This window comes from Pelobates fuscus, chromosome 9 (genome assembly GCF_036172605.1).
Source record: "Pelobates fuscus isolate aPelFus1 chromosome 9, aPelFus1.pri, whole genome shotgun sequence".
In the NCBI taxonomy this organism is placed as follows: domain Eukaryota; kingdom Metazoa; phylum Chordata; class Amphibia; order Anura; family Pelobatidae; genus Pelobates; species Pelobates fuscus.
The window spans coordinates 17,972,703-17,987,657 of record NC_086325.1 but is presented as its reverse complement, the minus strand read 5'-3'; the positions used below and the strand labels follow the sequence as shown (position 1 = coordinate 17,987,657).

General features: G+C 43.8%; 1 protein-coding gene across 1 annotated transcript in view; it reads right to left on the bottom strand.

Annotated features, from left to right (window-relative positions):
- Window positions 1–12,825, bottom strand: part of FLOT1 (flotillin 1) — a 34,236-nt gene extending 21,411 nt beyond the window's left edge. The window contains exon 1 of the mRNA XM_063431350.1: window positions 12,808–12,825. The gene's annotated coding sequence lies outside the window, so the exon portion shown is untranslated. The remainder of the gene's footprint in view (window positions 1–12,807) is intronic.
- Between the last annotated feature and the right edge of the window lie 2,130 nt (window positions 12,826–14,955).

Here is a 14,955-nt window from a genome sequence, read left to right as displayed (position 1 = left end):
GTCACTATTGATACATTTTAAAAATATATATTTTGAAACAGCAATTTCCTACTTGTACTTATAGCCCTATAACTTGCAAAAAAAAGCAGTTTTTTTCATTAGCTTTTGTAGGTAAGTGAAATATTTTTCAAGTAAAATGTAAAAAAATTATTTTTAAATTTTTCACTTTTTTTTTTTACATTTATTTTTTTTAAGTAGATTATATGACATGATACAAATAATGGTATGTTAAGAAAGCCCTTCTTGTACTGAAAAAAACCCCAATATATAATTTGTATGGGAACCTTAAATGAGAGAAAGTAAAATTACAGCTAAACACAAACACCACAAAAGTGTTAAAACCGCTCTGGTCCTAACGTACAACATGGCCAAAACAGTCCGGTCCTGAAGGGGTTAAAAATGTTTATCCAAATGGGGGGGTTCTCAGATATCTTGGAGGTTCTGTTATTATGTGTCAATATTCTTCGAACTATGAACCTCAACTTCTGGCAATATAGCCATACTAGATTTCCTTGGATTTTATATACAGTAGAAAATTGGAAGGACACCATTCACATATCTGGAACAGTTCAGGGACGATTCGCCAAATAAACCATCGATATTGCCAAACACTTGTGTATTACCCTGTGTAACGTACTTTTTATATATCTAAACCCATGAATAAGTCCGATATGTGATGTTTGTATCGACATTGTTTGTATTAATGGTGTTCAACCTTATTGAAAATAAAGAAAAAAAAAAAAAAATGTTTATCCAAAACAAAAACTAAATTTAATCGAGGCCTATATTTTTAAGGAAAGTCAGTGAATGCAGTTTGTGTGTGAATGCAGACGTGTGTTAGTAAGGTGTGTGCAAATTTAGGGCTATAGTTTAATGGGCACCACTGTACTTCATGTCTCCCCACCTCCCGATTCTGCCCACCTACATGTCTTTCTCTCCACCCCTTCTCCTTACACCTCCTTACACTTAAAGGAACACTATAGGGTCAGGAACACAAACATTGATTCCTGACCCTATAGTGGGAAAACCACCATCTTGCCCACCTAAATATAGTAAAATCTTACCTTGATCTGCCTGCTTGGCTGACATAATCAGAAGTGGTTTTCTGAGCCAATCACAATGCTTTCCCATAGGAAAGCACTGGATTGGTTGAGCTTGTCAAGGAGGAAGATCATTGGCAGAGCCAACACAAGCAAAACACAGCCGTGGCCAATCAACAACTGCTCATAGAGAGGCATTGAGTCAATGCATCTCTATGAGGAAAGTTTAGTGTCTCCATACACTAAAAAAAAAACATCCAGATGGTAAAAAAAGGTTTTGTTTTTTTTCGCACATGCGCAGTGTTATTTCTTCGTGCTGTGGGGGATAATTCCACTGCAGCATGGAGTCTATTAAACAAACGAAACAAAACAAAAATTTAATGCATTCGGCATTTGCCCTTTCGTTTCGTATATTTCGTATGTAGGGCTTTCATTTACGTTTTAGTAAACGAATACGAAAAACCCTGAATTTTTGGACCAAATTATATTCATACGAAAACTAATGTACATGTCTAGTATTTATGAACCACAGAATAATAGTTGACTAATTTATGTCCGACACATGTATGAAAATAAAATACAATGCGTAACATGAAACAAAAGATGTTACTGATGTGAAATCCACACGGAGACCATTCAGCAGATCAAAACTGCGCTGTAGAGATACAAATCATAAGAATATAAAATGAAAAAACAAGCGAGAAGTAAGTATTCAGGCTATATAGCTTCCTCTGTAGAATAGCCTACCTATGCCCAGACTGGACAAGGCACAGGAAATCTTGCTAGCATCCCTGGTTGGCTAACAGCAACCATGACAGAGACCCAGCATCATACCACACTAGCTGCATGCCTGCCTGAGATCCGGCACATAATCATCACACTCCTGGCCATTGGCAATGTCTGAGTCATTTCCCCTGGAGAGTAAAGTCGGGCAATTTATAGCGCTCCTTGGGTGTGGGAAGTGCAAGAGGTATGACCTCCTGGTGGCTCTTAGGCTAGGTAGGTTTTGGATGGAGTTATAGGATATGGTTGATTGGTCCAGCTAAACAGTAAGTACCGGATGATTGCAGAGGTGCTGTTAGGATCGGGACAGGGATCCAACACGCAGAGTACAAACAGTAGCCAGATACGTATACCGCACCTTAGAATGGCCGGACTAACGTAAGTAGTACAGTATAGAATGGTCAAAGACAAGCCGAGGTCGAGGGTAACAGAAGACAGGTAAGCGAGAGACAAGCCGAATCAAGGGTAACAGAGATAAGCAGAGTAAGGTAAACAAGCCGGGTCAAAACCAAAAGGGATAATAGAATACACAAGCACTGAGTGACTAGAACAAGCTAGAACCACGACAGGGCAATGAGCTAATGAAAGAAGCTCTGTTAAATACCCTGTTCAGAGCAGTAACCACGCCTCCGAGGCGTCCTGATTGGTCCTGCAGCAATTGAGTGACAGGTCGTTCCGGAGGAGTGTCCTGATGACAACTTCCTGCCTAGATGCTGTAAAAGGCAGTCACTCCCTCGCGGCCGGCCTTGCATGACCGGATAGACCGTGGGGAAGGGAGCCATCAGGCCGTCTGGATGGAGGAACATCTTTCAAACATCCAACAGCCATCAATGTGATAAACCCCACAGTCCAAAGTAGGGGGTGGGCGGGAGGCCCAAGGACAAATTCCCCCTCTACGGCTATTGAGCATAAAGCGAGGGATTGTCCGTTTCCCCACCTAGACTGCAGTCAGCTTCGCAGGCTCCAATCTCGAATAAAACTCAGTCATTAAACTTCCATTTGATAACAGGTGACTTTAGTCAGTTTGCTTATATGTGGTTACTCAAATTGGTTGTTATACTGCAGTTATTTAACAATTATCATAATTCTCGCTTGAAAAGGTGCTAGCCAATATGGCTGTCAGGCCCCACCACCCATCTGTTCTTTTTCTTGAATCTTTGCTTTGCTTGGTCATTGGAGATGCTGGCAGGTACTAGAAGTAGTTTCAGAGTAGAAGTAGATTCAGACTAGAAATAGATTTGCACCAGAAGTAGATTCGGACTTATGGTATTTTCCTGCTAGAGGTTTTTCGGTTTAGAAGTAGATTAAGATCTTTATCTGGAAATCTATTCATAATTAGGGCTATAGATAGGACACGAGGTCACACATTTAGACTGGAAGAAAGGAGATTTCATCTAAGGCATAGAAAAGGTTTTTTTACAGTGAGAGCAATAAGGATATGGAATTCTCTGCCTGAAGAGGTGGTTTTATCAGAGTCCATACAAATGTTTAAACTGCAATTGGATAACTACTTGCAAATAAATAACATACAGGGATATGATTTCTAATTAGTGGGGTAATAGCTGCTTGATCCACGGAGACATCTGACTGCTATGCTGGGGTCAAGAAGGAATGTTTTCCTAGTTTTTTTGCCTTCTTTTGGATCAACAGCAAAAACATACGTGAGGAAGGCTGAACTTGATGGACGCAAGTCTCTTTTCAGCTATGTAACTATGTAACTACGTAACTATGTCATGGGCGTAGGAACCCAAAAAAATCTGGGGGGGATAGCATTTTTACTCGCCGGGTATATTCTTATTCCGTAAACTAGGAGTTGTTTATCCCATTGTACAGCGCTACGGAATTTGCAGTCGCTATATAAATGATTAAATAATAACAACATTAAAGGGTCACCACAGGGAAGGGGTTTTACTTACCCGGATACAGCGCCGGGATCCTCCTGATTAGAACCACCCCTACCCTTCCCATGAATATTAGAACCACCCCTACCCCTTCCATGCACAAAAGAACTCCACCTACCCCTTCCACGCACATTAACTCCCTACCCCTTCCATGCATATTAGTACCCCCCTAACCCCTTCCATGCATATTAGAACCCACTCTACCTCTTCCATTCATATTAGTACTCCCCTAACCCCTTCCAATAATTTTTCTACCTACCCCCTCCTCCCATCCATATTAGTAGCCCCCCTAAACCCTTCCAATTATTTTTCTACCTACCCCTCTCCCCTATCCTTATTAGTAGCCCCCCTAACCCTTTCCAATTATTTTTCTGCCATGTTAACTAACGCCAGTGCTGGAGTGCCTACATTAAAAGGCCTGCAGGGACAGGCTATAGACACCAGAACCACTACACTAAGCTGCAGTGCTTCTGGGGACTATAGTGTTTCTTTAATGTGAGGTAAATTAGAGATTAGTGCAACGAATAATATGCTAGATTGCCTACTTACAACCAGATGAGGATGATGATGGGCTCTAGCTGCAGTCTGGCTCCACTGGTCTGGTGTAGAACAGGCTCTCTGGAGGCTGTTTGTAACTGTGGTCACAAAAATCAATGTTCTGTGAGAACGGGAAGCAGCTCCATTTTTTGGGGGTCCTTTACACAGCTCAAGGTCTGGATCCCAGGGTCCACCTTCATGTTCCACCAATGAGTTTGTTCACAGGGGGTGGAGTGTGTAGGGGATGTCCTGATATGTGTGTAAGGAATGCATTGTGTGAATCTGTGTTTGTATGTGTAAGGGCTGCAAGGTGTGATTCTGTGTATGTACGGGATGCAGTGTGTGCGTCTGTAAGGGGTGCATTGAGTGTATGTACGGGGTGCATTGAGTGTGTAAGGTTGCATGATTGTGTGAGTGTGTGTGTGTGTGTGCACGGGGTGCATTGAGTGTGTGTAAGGATGAATTGTGTGTTTCTGTGTGTGTAAGGGTGGTATGATTGTGTGATTGTGTGTGTGTGTGTGTGTGTGGTGGATGTCAATCTCTCTCCCTCCCTTGTCACTCTTTCTCCCCCCCCCCTGCTTCTTTCTCCCCCCCTCCCTCCCTGCTTCTTTCTCCCCCCCCTCCCTGCTTCTTTCTCCCCCCCCCTCCCTCCCTGCTTCTTTCTCCCCCCCTCCCTCCCTGCTTCCTTCTCCCCCCCTCCCTCCCTGCTTCCTTCTCCCCCCCCTCCCTCCCTGCTTCCTTCTCCCCCCCTCCCTCCCTGCTTCCTTCTCCCCCCCTCCCTCCCTGCTTCCTTCTCCCCCCCTCCCTCCCTGCTTCCTTCTCCCCCCCTCCCTCCCTGCTTCTTTCTCCCCCACCCTCCCTCCCTGCTTCTTTCTCCCCCCCCTCCCTCCCTGCTTCTTTCTCCCCCCCCTCCCTCCCTGCTTCTTTCTCCCCCCCTCCCTCCCTGCTTCTTTCTCCCCCCCCTCCCTGCTTCTTTCTCCCCCCCTCCCTGCTTCTTTCTCCCCCCCTCCCTCCCTGCTTCTTTCTCCCCCCCTCCCTGCTTCTTTCTCCCCCCCTCCCTGCTTCTTTCTCCCCCCCTCCCTGCTTCTTTCTCCCCCCCTCCCTGCTTCTTTCTCCCCCCCTCCCTGCTTCTTTCTCCCCCCCCTCCCTGCTTCTTTCTCCCCCCCCTCCCTGCTTCTTTCTCCCCCCCCTCCCTGCTTCTTTCTCCCCCCCTGCTTCTTTCTCCCCCCCCCCTCCCTGCTTCTTTGCCCCCCTCCCTGCTTCTTTCTCCCCCCCTCCCTGCTTCTTCCCCCCCCCTCCCTGTTTCTTTATTTCCCCACCCTCCCTCCCTGTTTCTTTATTTCCCCTCCCTCCCTGTTTCTTTATTCCCCCCCCTTCCCCCCCCTGTTTCTTTATTTCCCCTTCCTCCCTCCCTCCCTGTTTCTTTATTTCCCCTCCCTCCCTGTTTCTTTATTCCCCCCCTCCCTCCCTGTTTCTTTATTCCCCCCCCTCCCCGTTTCTTTATTCCCCCCCCCTCCCCTCCCTGTTTCTTTATTTCCCCTTCCTCCCTCCCTCCCTGTTTCTTTATTTCCCCTCCCTCCCTGTTTCTTTATTCCCCCCCCCTCCCTCTTCCCCCCTTCCTGTTTCTTTCTCTCCCTCCCTCCCCTACCTATGATGTAGCGTGGCCGAGCGCTGTATAGTCCGCCGGTACAGGGAGCTTTTGTTTCCTGTACCCGGCGGACTAACAGGAAGTGCACACTCAGTGTGCACTTCCTGTTAGTCCGGCCGGGTACAGGAGACAGATGCTCCCTGTACCGGCGGACTATACAGCGCTCGGCTACGCTACAGTGAAGGAGTGACAGGAGGGAGCGCTGAGCGCTTCCCTCCTGTCAGCTCCTCTCTTCATGCTGCGCCCGGGCGGTGCGCTCTCATGGACGCACCAGCCCGGGCAAAGCTGCAGCCGCCTGAGGCTCTCTGCAGAGCGCTCGGGCGGCTGCAGCATCAGGGGGGGGGCGGCGGAGCTGGGGGGGATTTCCCCATACCTGTCCCCCCCGCATGATTTGCTGGGGGGGATGCGTCCCCCCCATCCCCCCCGGTTCCTACGCCCATGAACTATGTAACTATGTAACTATGTGACTATGTAACTATGTAACTATGTGACTATGTAACTATGTAACTATGTAACTATGTAAGACTAGAAGTAGATTCAGACTAATAGTATTTCCTGCTAGAGGTTGTTTTGGACTAACAATGGATAAGATTAAGAGTAGTTTCCGAGTGATCGAGTTTTCAGACTAGAAGTAGGTTTGAAAATAGTTTCAGACCATCCTGCAAAAAGCATTAATTCCAGCTGGGGTGTTCCCAGTCAGTCACATTAAAAGCAGTGTAAACCAGAATTCGGGGCACTCCATACCACGGGTCCCTAAACTATAATTGGATGACAAATCACTATTGTGGGCCAGTAACAATCACTGGTGTACAGCTGTGGCCGGGCCTCTGGCTGCCCGGCCCGTGTCCATTACTGAAGTGTCCGAGTAGTCAGTATGCTCTAGAACAGGCATAGGCAACCATCGGCACTGCAGATGTTTTGGACTACACCTCCCCTGATGCTTTGCCAGCATTATAGGTGTAAGAGCATTATGGGGGATGTAGTCCAAAACATCTGCAGTGCCAAAGATTGCCTATCGCTACTCTATAAAATACATTTATAAATAAAGGGGATATTAACTTGCTAAATAAAGACTACTTTGAAGAGACAATAGCCTTCTAAATGTGCTTCCATTGGATCTTTCAGTCCCCAAGGGTAAGATTAAATATGGAGCACACTGTGTAAACCTTCATACCAGCGTGCCATGTGTGATATAGTGTTAAAGGAAATGTTCTGTATGTTTGTGTTGTCTCTAAACATTGACAATGACTTATCCCAGCTTAATGATCTGTAGTTTAAATCATTTTTATTAAATAATAATCCAAGTGGTTCAGTCATTCGTTCACACACAATACCTGTTCATCTGCATTTTTTACATTTTTGGTTACATGCCCTCTGGGGAATTTTAAACCCGAAAAACAGCTCCAGGAGAATAAATAACTTCATTATATGATGATCTCTGCTTACTATGCATTTCCATTGTAAACACTATTAATCACTGAGGATCTCACCCAGAGGTGACCGCACTCTGTATTAGTGTTATAGAGAGGGAATGGACATATACAGTGTAATACTGAGGATCTCACCCAGAGGGGCTGCACTCTGCATCAGCATTATAGAGAGGGAACGGACAGATACAGTGTAATACTGAGGATCTCACCCAGAGGGGGCTGCACTCTGTATCGGTGTTATAGAGAGGAAATGGACAGATACAGTGTAATTCTGAGGATCACACCTAGATGTGACTGCACTCTGTATCGGTGTTATAGAGAGGAAACAGACAGATACAGTGTAATACTAAGGATCTCACCTATAGGTGACTGCACTCTATCGATGTTATAGAGAGGAAATGGACAGATACAGTGTAATACTGAGGATCTCACCTATAGGTGACTGCACTGTGTATCGGTGTTATAGAGAGGAAATGGGTAGATACAGTGTAATACTGAGGATTTCACCCAGAGGGGGCCACAATATGCATCAGAGTTATAGAGAGGGAATGGACAGATACAGCGTAATACTGAGGTGGTCACACTCTTTCACAATGTTTAAAATTTGCTCCTGGTAGTAATAAGGATAGATTGAATGTATTCATGGATGTTCAAAGATTTTAAAGAAAGTTAGCTACCAAAATACATTTTCTCAAGAGGTATATTAAGAATAATAATGTGTCCGCCCTGTTTCATTGATCCATAATCCACACTTACTTTCAACTTAGAAACAGGTTTCATTCCGTTTAAGATAGGGGGGAAATATCTACAAGTTTTCTTTTACGAGAATATTAACAAGTTTATTATAAAAAAAAATTTGCAATAAAATCCAGTGGAAGAGAACTTACATATGTGCAACAGTGGATATATCTGTATTGTACACTGTCATAGACCAACATAAATGTAGATTGGCAATTCAAAGAGTTCTTCATGGAGATGACCAGTTGGTGGACCACCAAACAGATTTTATTTTAGACTGTATCTCTTTCATCTTATCCCACAATAATTTTTTGTGTACCTACAATTATGTGGAACCTATATGGGCACACATAGTTATGAGAACCTGTTTGTGGCAGATTGGGAAGATCGGCACATGTGGGTGCAGCATGACTGGCAGATGAACATAATGCTCTGGAGAAGATATATTGATGATCTCATTATTATTTCAGATGGCCCAATGGAAAGTTTATCTGATTTTCTAATTTATATAAATTACAGTAAGTTCGGGCTTAAAATTACAACGATACCAAGTAATTCTATAAATTTTTACATATTACTCTTTTTGTACACGATGACAGGGTTTTAAACAATACTTTTATAAAGTTTCTTTTATATTTTACATGATTTTATGTGAGTTTGTATTGTGTTGAATACTATGTGTACATTGTTATCTGCATATAAATGTTATGGAGGCAATATCGGGTTGCCATGGAGATGAACGCTTCGTACTGGTTATTTGGTTCTGCCCATATTTTCATTGCGCATGCACGGCTTTTTAGTCGCCCCGTGAGGTGACCCTTGGCGGCCATGATTTTGGTTTCGTTTACAGCTTTTAACACTCTCGTGGTGAACGACAGGAAGTGTCAGACTGAATTGTGCAACCCTCCTTGAGAAAGCCTTCAAGGGCGAAACCACTTGGAGTAAGAGCAACTTTCGAATTTGTCCTGTATTCATTCATACACTATACGGCATTGAATCGGAAGATAATCTGTTCAGCAGCCTTCCTGCTGTATATGAACATTGTGTCCAGATTGGGTACTCTGGTGTAGATGAGATGGGAAAGGAGTCTTTAATGCCTGAATAATACTGTTTGTCCAGCACTCTGTGTGTATAAGTGCAATCAGTGTGTTTGCTGTACAGTTTGCATGTTTTTATATATTATCTTTAAGCCTATTAAAGTTTTTTTAACACAGTATTTCCATTTGAACTGTTCTTCACTGGGGAGATTCAATACCCCATACATGATTGGCATGTGTTTTAAGTGAGACTTATCACCATATCCATATACTCACCATCTTTTTGAACCATATCTCACCCAGAAGGGCCGCTTTCTGTATAGGTGTCATGGAGATGGAGTGGAAAGATACAGTGTAATTCTGAGGATCTCACCCCGAGGAGGCCGCACTCTGTATTAGTGTTATAGAGAGGGAATGGACAGATAGAATGTAATACTGAGGATCTCACACAGAGGGGGCTGCACTCTGTATAAGTGTTTATAGAGAGGGAATGGACAGATACAGTGTAATACTGAGGACCTCACCCAGAGGGGGGCGCACTCTGTATCAGTGTTATAGAGAGGGAATGGACAGATAGAATGTAATACTGGGGGGGCGGGGCCGGACCGCCGAGCTGGACGGTCGCATGCAACAGAGGCTCCTGCTGCACAGCTCGAAATACGCTGAAAAAACTAGATTTTCTTCGAAAAACTGACCGGGCACCGCACTGCCCAAAGCAGAGGATCTGCTGGTGCCAGGGTGAGGCTGGCCTCCCCGGCTACAGTCCCCTGGAGGAGGAAACTTTGTCCCGACTGAGGCTTCTCCGGCGGTGAGCGGGGCGGACAGCCGCCGCACCGCTATCCTGCCACACAGCGCCCAGACTGGGGCTTGAGCGGACCCGGCCCTGTCCCCCCCCTATGGACCGGGGGGGTGATCCCGGTCCTCGCCCGGGGGCATGGCAGCTGAGGCACCAAGGCGCCGCCGGCACACTCGAGGGCCTCACAGTACCAAGCAAGATGGCGGCTGCCACGTGCGCCGAAATAAGCAGATGGGTGCACATGGCAGTGGAGCACTGAACACACAGCATCACGACCTGATTCAGGTCAGAGAGGCCAGAGGAGTTGAAGGCTCCACTACACCGATGCCCTTCAATCGATCTCCTACAAGTGACAGCAACCTGCCACGAGATAAGCGGGCGACAAGGGAGGCCTACCAGACCCACAGCGGCGGAAGCACCAGTATGCAGTATGCACCACGCTCACAACTCTGCCGCCAAGCGAAGAGGGCCGCACAAGCAGGTGACGGACTCAACATTGCTCCTGGAGAACACCCTCACCTCGGTCCCCAAAAGAGGCTAACGTAAGAATCACATCTGGAGAGGCATTGCTGGCAGCTAAACCTAAATGGAAGCTTGCACCAACTCAAGCCGACAAGCTGGAGCAGACAGTGACCGACCATCCATGCAGCGCCGGACCCACCAAGACGGTAGTACCTGAAACATATAAGGACTTACGAACTATTGATCTATCTGGGTGACAGTATGCTATACAGGTTGCTCGATGTCTGGCCTGAACACACATAAGCTTGTACACTGAGTTGCAGACCACAGCTTATATCTCACCCATTGTAACACATAACTAAGCTAGCATAAAGGGCACACTAAAAACACAGGGTTTGCCAATCCACTTTCACTCATGCCTAGCTAACTAAGGGAAATTTGCAATCCACAGTGTAAACTGTGTGTGTGCCCACTATAATGGGTACCCTGCCCTCCCGGGCAAGCAATATGGGAGTAATCCCAGATAAGCGACGCCATCACACAAAATAGCACATGCCCTGGCTACCTCTTACAGCACTACACTAATACTTGAGATGAATAGGGCAATAGTGACGCTCACTAGATACTGGGAAACTACTGTTAATCCTTATCACATGTCCACATTACCCAGCGGATCTTTACATTGATCCTTAAGACACACTAGCAATGTTTAACAGCTTGAACTAAACATGCGTAACTTATTGTAAGAGACAACAGCTAGACGTAGCCCGTATTGCTCACTTTACATGTGTTTTTCTGTTTTTATATTTTACAAGCGTGATTGTTATGTGGACAAACCGAAACTTACTGGCTTATATTCCTATACACCTTGTATGCTAAGCCTACGTTTTAATTTCCCTTGGCGTAGCGTTTATTTTTTATTTTATTTTTCTATTATTTTTTATAACATGCTCTGACTTATATCGGTGTATTAGACTGTAAGCGGCATATATCTGTACATGTCTCAACTAATGGGCCTTATCTTTTTTTTATTTCTTTTATTATTTCTTCCTATAAGAGAGGATATGCAATAGAAATGTTCACTATAATCTACTTTTACGAAGCGAAGATGTAACTCATTATAGTTAATACGACAAACCCACGTATGACTAGCCTGCTTTATTAATATAAAAATGTGTATTTCCATCTAAATGCTATATAACGGTTACCAAGTCTGTATGTACAAAATGCTGGATTTTGCCGTTGTGGCATTGCTGACAAGCGGTTGTTATTCATGCACAATAAAAATAAAGAATTTAAAAAAAAAAAAAAAAAAGAATGTAATACTGAGGATCTCACACAGAGGGGGCTGCACTCTGTATAAGTGTTTATAGAGAGGGAATGGACAGATAAAGTGTAATACTGAGGACCTCACCCAGAGGGGGCCGCACTCTGTATCAGTATTATAGAGAGGGAATGGACAGATACAGTGTAATACTGAGGATCTCACCCAGAGGGGGCTGCACTCTGTATAAGTGTTTATAGAGAGGGAATGGACAGATACAGTGTAATACTGAGGACCTCACCCAGAGGGGGCCGCACTCTGTATCAGTATTATAGAGAGGGAATGGACAGATACAGTGTAATACTGAGGATCTCACCCAGAGGGGGCTGCACTCTGTATAAGTGTTTATAGAGAGGGAATGGACAGATACAGTGTAATACTGAGGACCTCACCCAGAGGGGGCTGCACTCTGTATCAGTGTTATAGAGAGGGAATGGACAAATAGAATGTAATACTAAGGATCTCATCCAGAGGGGGCCGCACTCTGTATTAGTGTTATAGAGAGGGAGTGGACAGATATAGTGTAATACTGAGGATCTCACCCAGAGGGGGCCGCACTCTGTATTAGTGTTATAGAGAGGGAGTGGACAGATACAGTGTAATACTGAGGATCTCACACAGAGGGGGCTGCACTCTGTATAAGTGTTTATAGAGAGGGAATGGACAGATACAGTGTAATACTAAGGATCTCACCACACCACACTTTGTATGAGGAAATGGAATGGAACCAGGTCCTGCTTTCTCTTCATCAAAATCCTTATGGTGTCAGTGAAAAATTACCAATAAGCATGTGATACTAGAGTATAAGTGTATAATAAACGCGAGGAGTTAGTGTAATATAACCCAGTGGTGTTAGTGTATAATAATCCTGTTGTGTTATTGTATGATAACCATATGGTGTTGGTAAATAATAATACAGTGTTGTATTGTATAATAACCATAAGGGGTTAGTGTATAATATATCTGTGGTGTTAGTGTATAATACATCTGTGGTGTTAGTTTATAATAACCAGTTGGTGTTAGTGTATAATAACCAGTTGATATTAGTGTATAATAACCCTATAGTGTTACTGAATAGGTTACTGTAAACCGAGCTGATAGCAGATTTTACCTATGCCTTTTTTCTTCTCACAGCCAGTTGGCCTCAATCAATAACAGACATGCCTGTACAAATAATCCAGCCTTAGGATGACCTCCCCAGGGTACAGTGAAGAGCACAAGTGTTTCGACTCATAGCAGAGTCACGTTCATAAAATGAAAACTTCCAGATACAGAATTAACTGCTATTACAGAAACATCTATGAATGGCACAGCAGCCGGGCAGAGCCCCAGAACATGTTCATTAAGAGTTTGGCAGAGTCAGACAATGACTGGAGCAAGGCTTTAGAAGAACTATAGAGATTCCACGTTATGATAGATTCCGTTAGCCTACAGGCTTGTGATAGGAAATTATGACAGCTGTCCTTAGGGTGGGATAAAATTTACTATGGGAGGAGGGTAGGCAGCTGTTGGAGAGGAAGGAAAGGTGGCTGTTAATGTTGTTACAATGTAATACACACCACAATGAGGACACAGCTCTTACCAACGAAGGAGGAGGAACCAACTCAATGACATTAGTTGCAACATTGTTAATGAACAACCCAACTGCCTGCTGCTGACAAGTTAAAAAAACTCCCATCCTTCTAGCTATCCATCCATTCATCATCCAACCGTCTATCTGTCCATCCATCCATCTATCTGTCCATCCATCCATTCATCAGTCTATTTATCTATCTATCTATTCATCATCCAACCATCTATCTGTCCATCCATCCATCAATCCATCTATCTGTCCATCCATCCATTCATCAGTCTATCTATCTATCTATCTATCTATCTATTCATCATCCAACCATCTATCTGTCCATCCATCCATCCACCTATCCATCAGTCCATCTATCTCTCCATCCATCCATTCATAGTTACTTACATAGGTACATAGCTGAAAAGAGACTTGCGTCCATCAAGTTCAGCCTTCCTCACATTTGTTTTTTGCTGTTGATCCAAAAGAAGTAAAAAAAAAACCCAGTTTGAAGCACAATTTTGCAACAAGCTAGGAAAGAAATTCCTTCTTGACCCCAGAATGGCAATCAGATTTATCCTTGGATCAAGCAGTTATTACCCTACATTGAAAGATTATATCCTTGAATATTCTGTTTTTGCAAGTATGCATCTAGTAGCTGTTTGAACATCTGTATGGACTCTGATAAAACCACTTCTTCAGGCAGAGAATTCCACATCCTGATTGTTCTTACAGTAAAAAAACCTTTCCTTTGCCTTAGACGAAATCTTCTTTCTTCCAGTCTAAACGCATGGCCTTGTGTCCTATGTAAAGTCCGGTTTGTGAATAGATTTCCACACAATGGTTTGTATTGGCCCCGAATATATTTGTATAATGATATCATATCCCCTCTCAGGCAACATTTTTCTAAACTAAATAGGTTTAAATTTCTTAACCTTTCTTCATAGCTGATATGTTCCATTCATCAGTCTATCTATCTATCTATTCATCATCCAACCGTCTATCTGTCCATCCATCCATCTATCCATCAGTCCATCTATCTGTCCATCCATTCATCAGTCTATCTATCTATCTATCCATCAGTCCATCTATCTGTCCATCCATCCATCCATCCATCTATCCATCAGTCCATCTATCTGTCCATCCATACATTCATCAGTCTATCTATCTATCTATTAATCATCCAACCGTCTATCTGTCCATCCATCCATCCATCAGTCCATCTATCTGTCCATCCATCCATTCAGTCTATCTATCTATTCATCATCCAACCGTCTATCTGCCCATCCATCCATCTATCTGTCCATCCATCCATTCATCAGTCTATCTATCTATCTATTCATCATCCAACCGTCTATCTGTCCATCCATCCATCAGTCCATCTATCTGTCCATCCATCCATTCAGTCTATCTATCTATCTATTCATCATCCAACCGTCTATCTGTCCATCCATCCATCTATTCGTCCATCTATCTGTCCATCCATCCATTCATCAGTCTATCTGTCTATCTATTCATCATCCAACCATCTATCTGTCCATCCATTAGTTCTATCTATCTATCTATCTATCCATCCATTCATGAGTCCATTTATCTGTCTGTCCATCTATCTATCCATTTGTCGGCTTGTATGTCTGTCTATAGTGCTATAATTAGTATTTCTGTATGAAACAACCAATAAATAAACATAAACTTGTA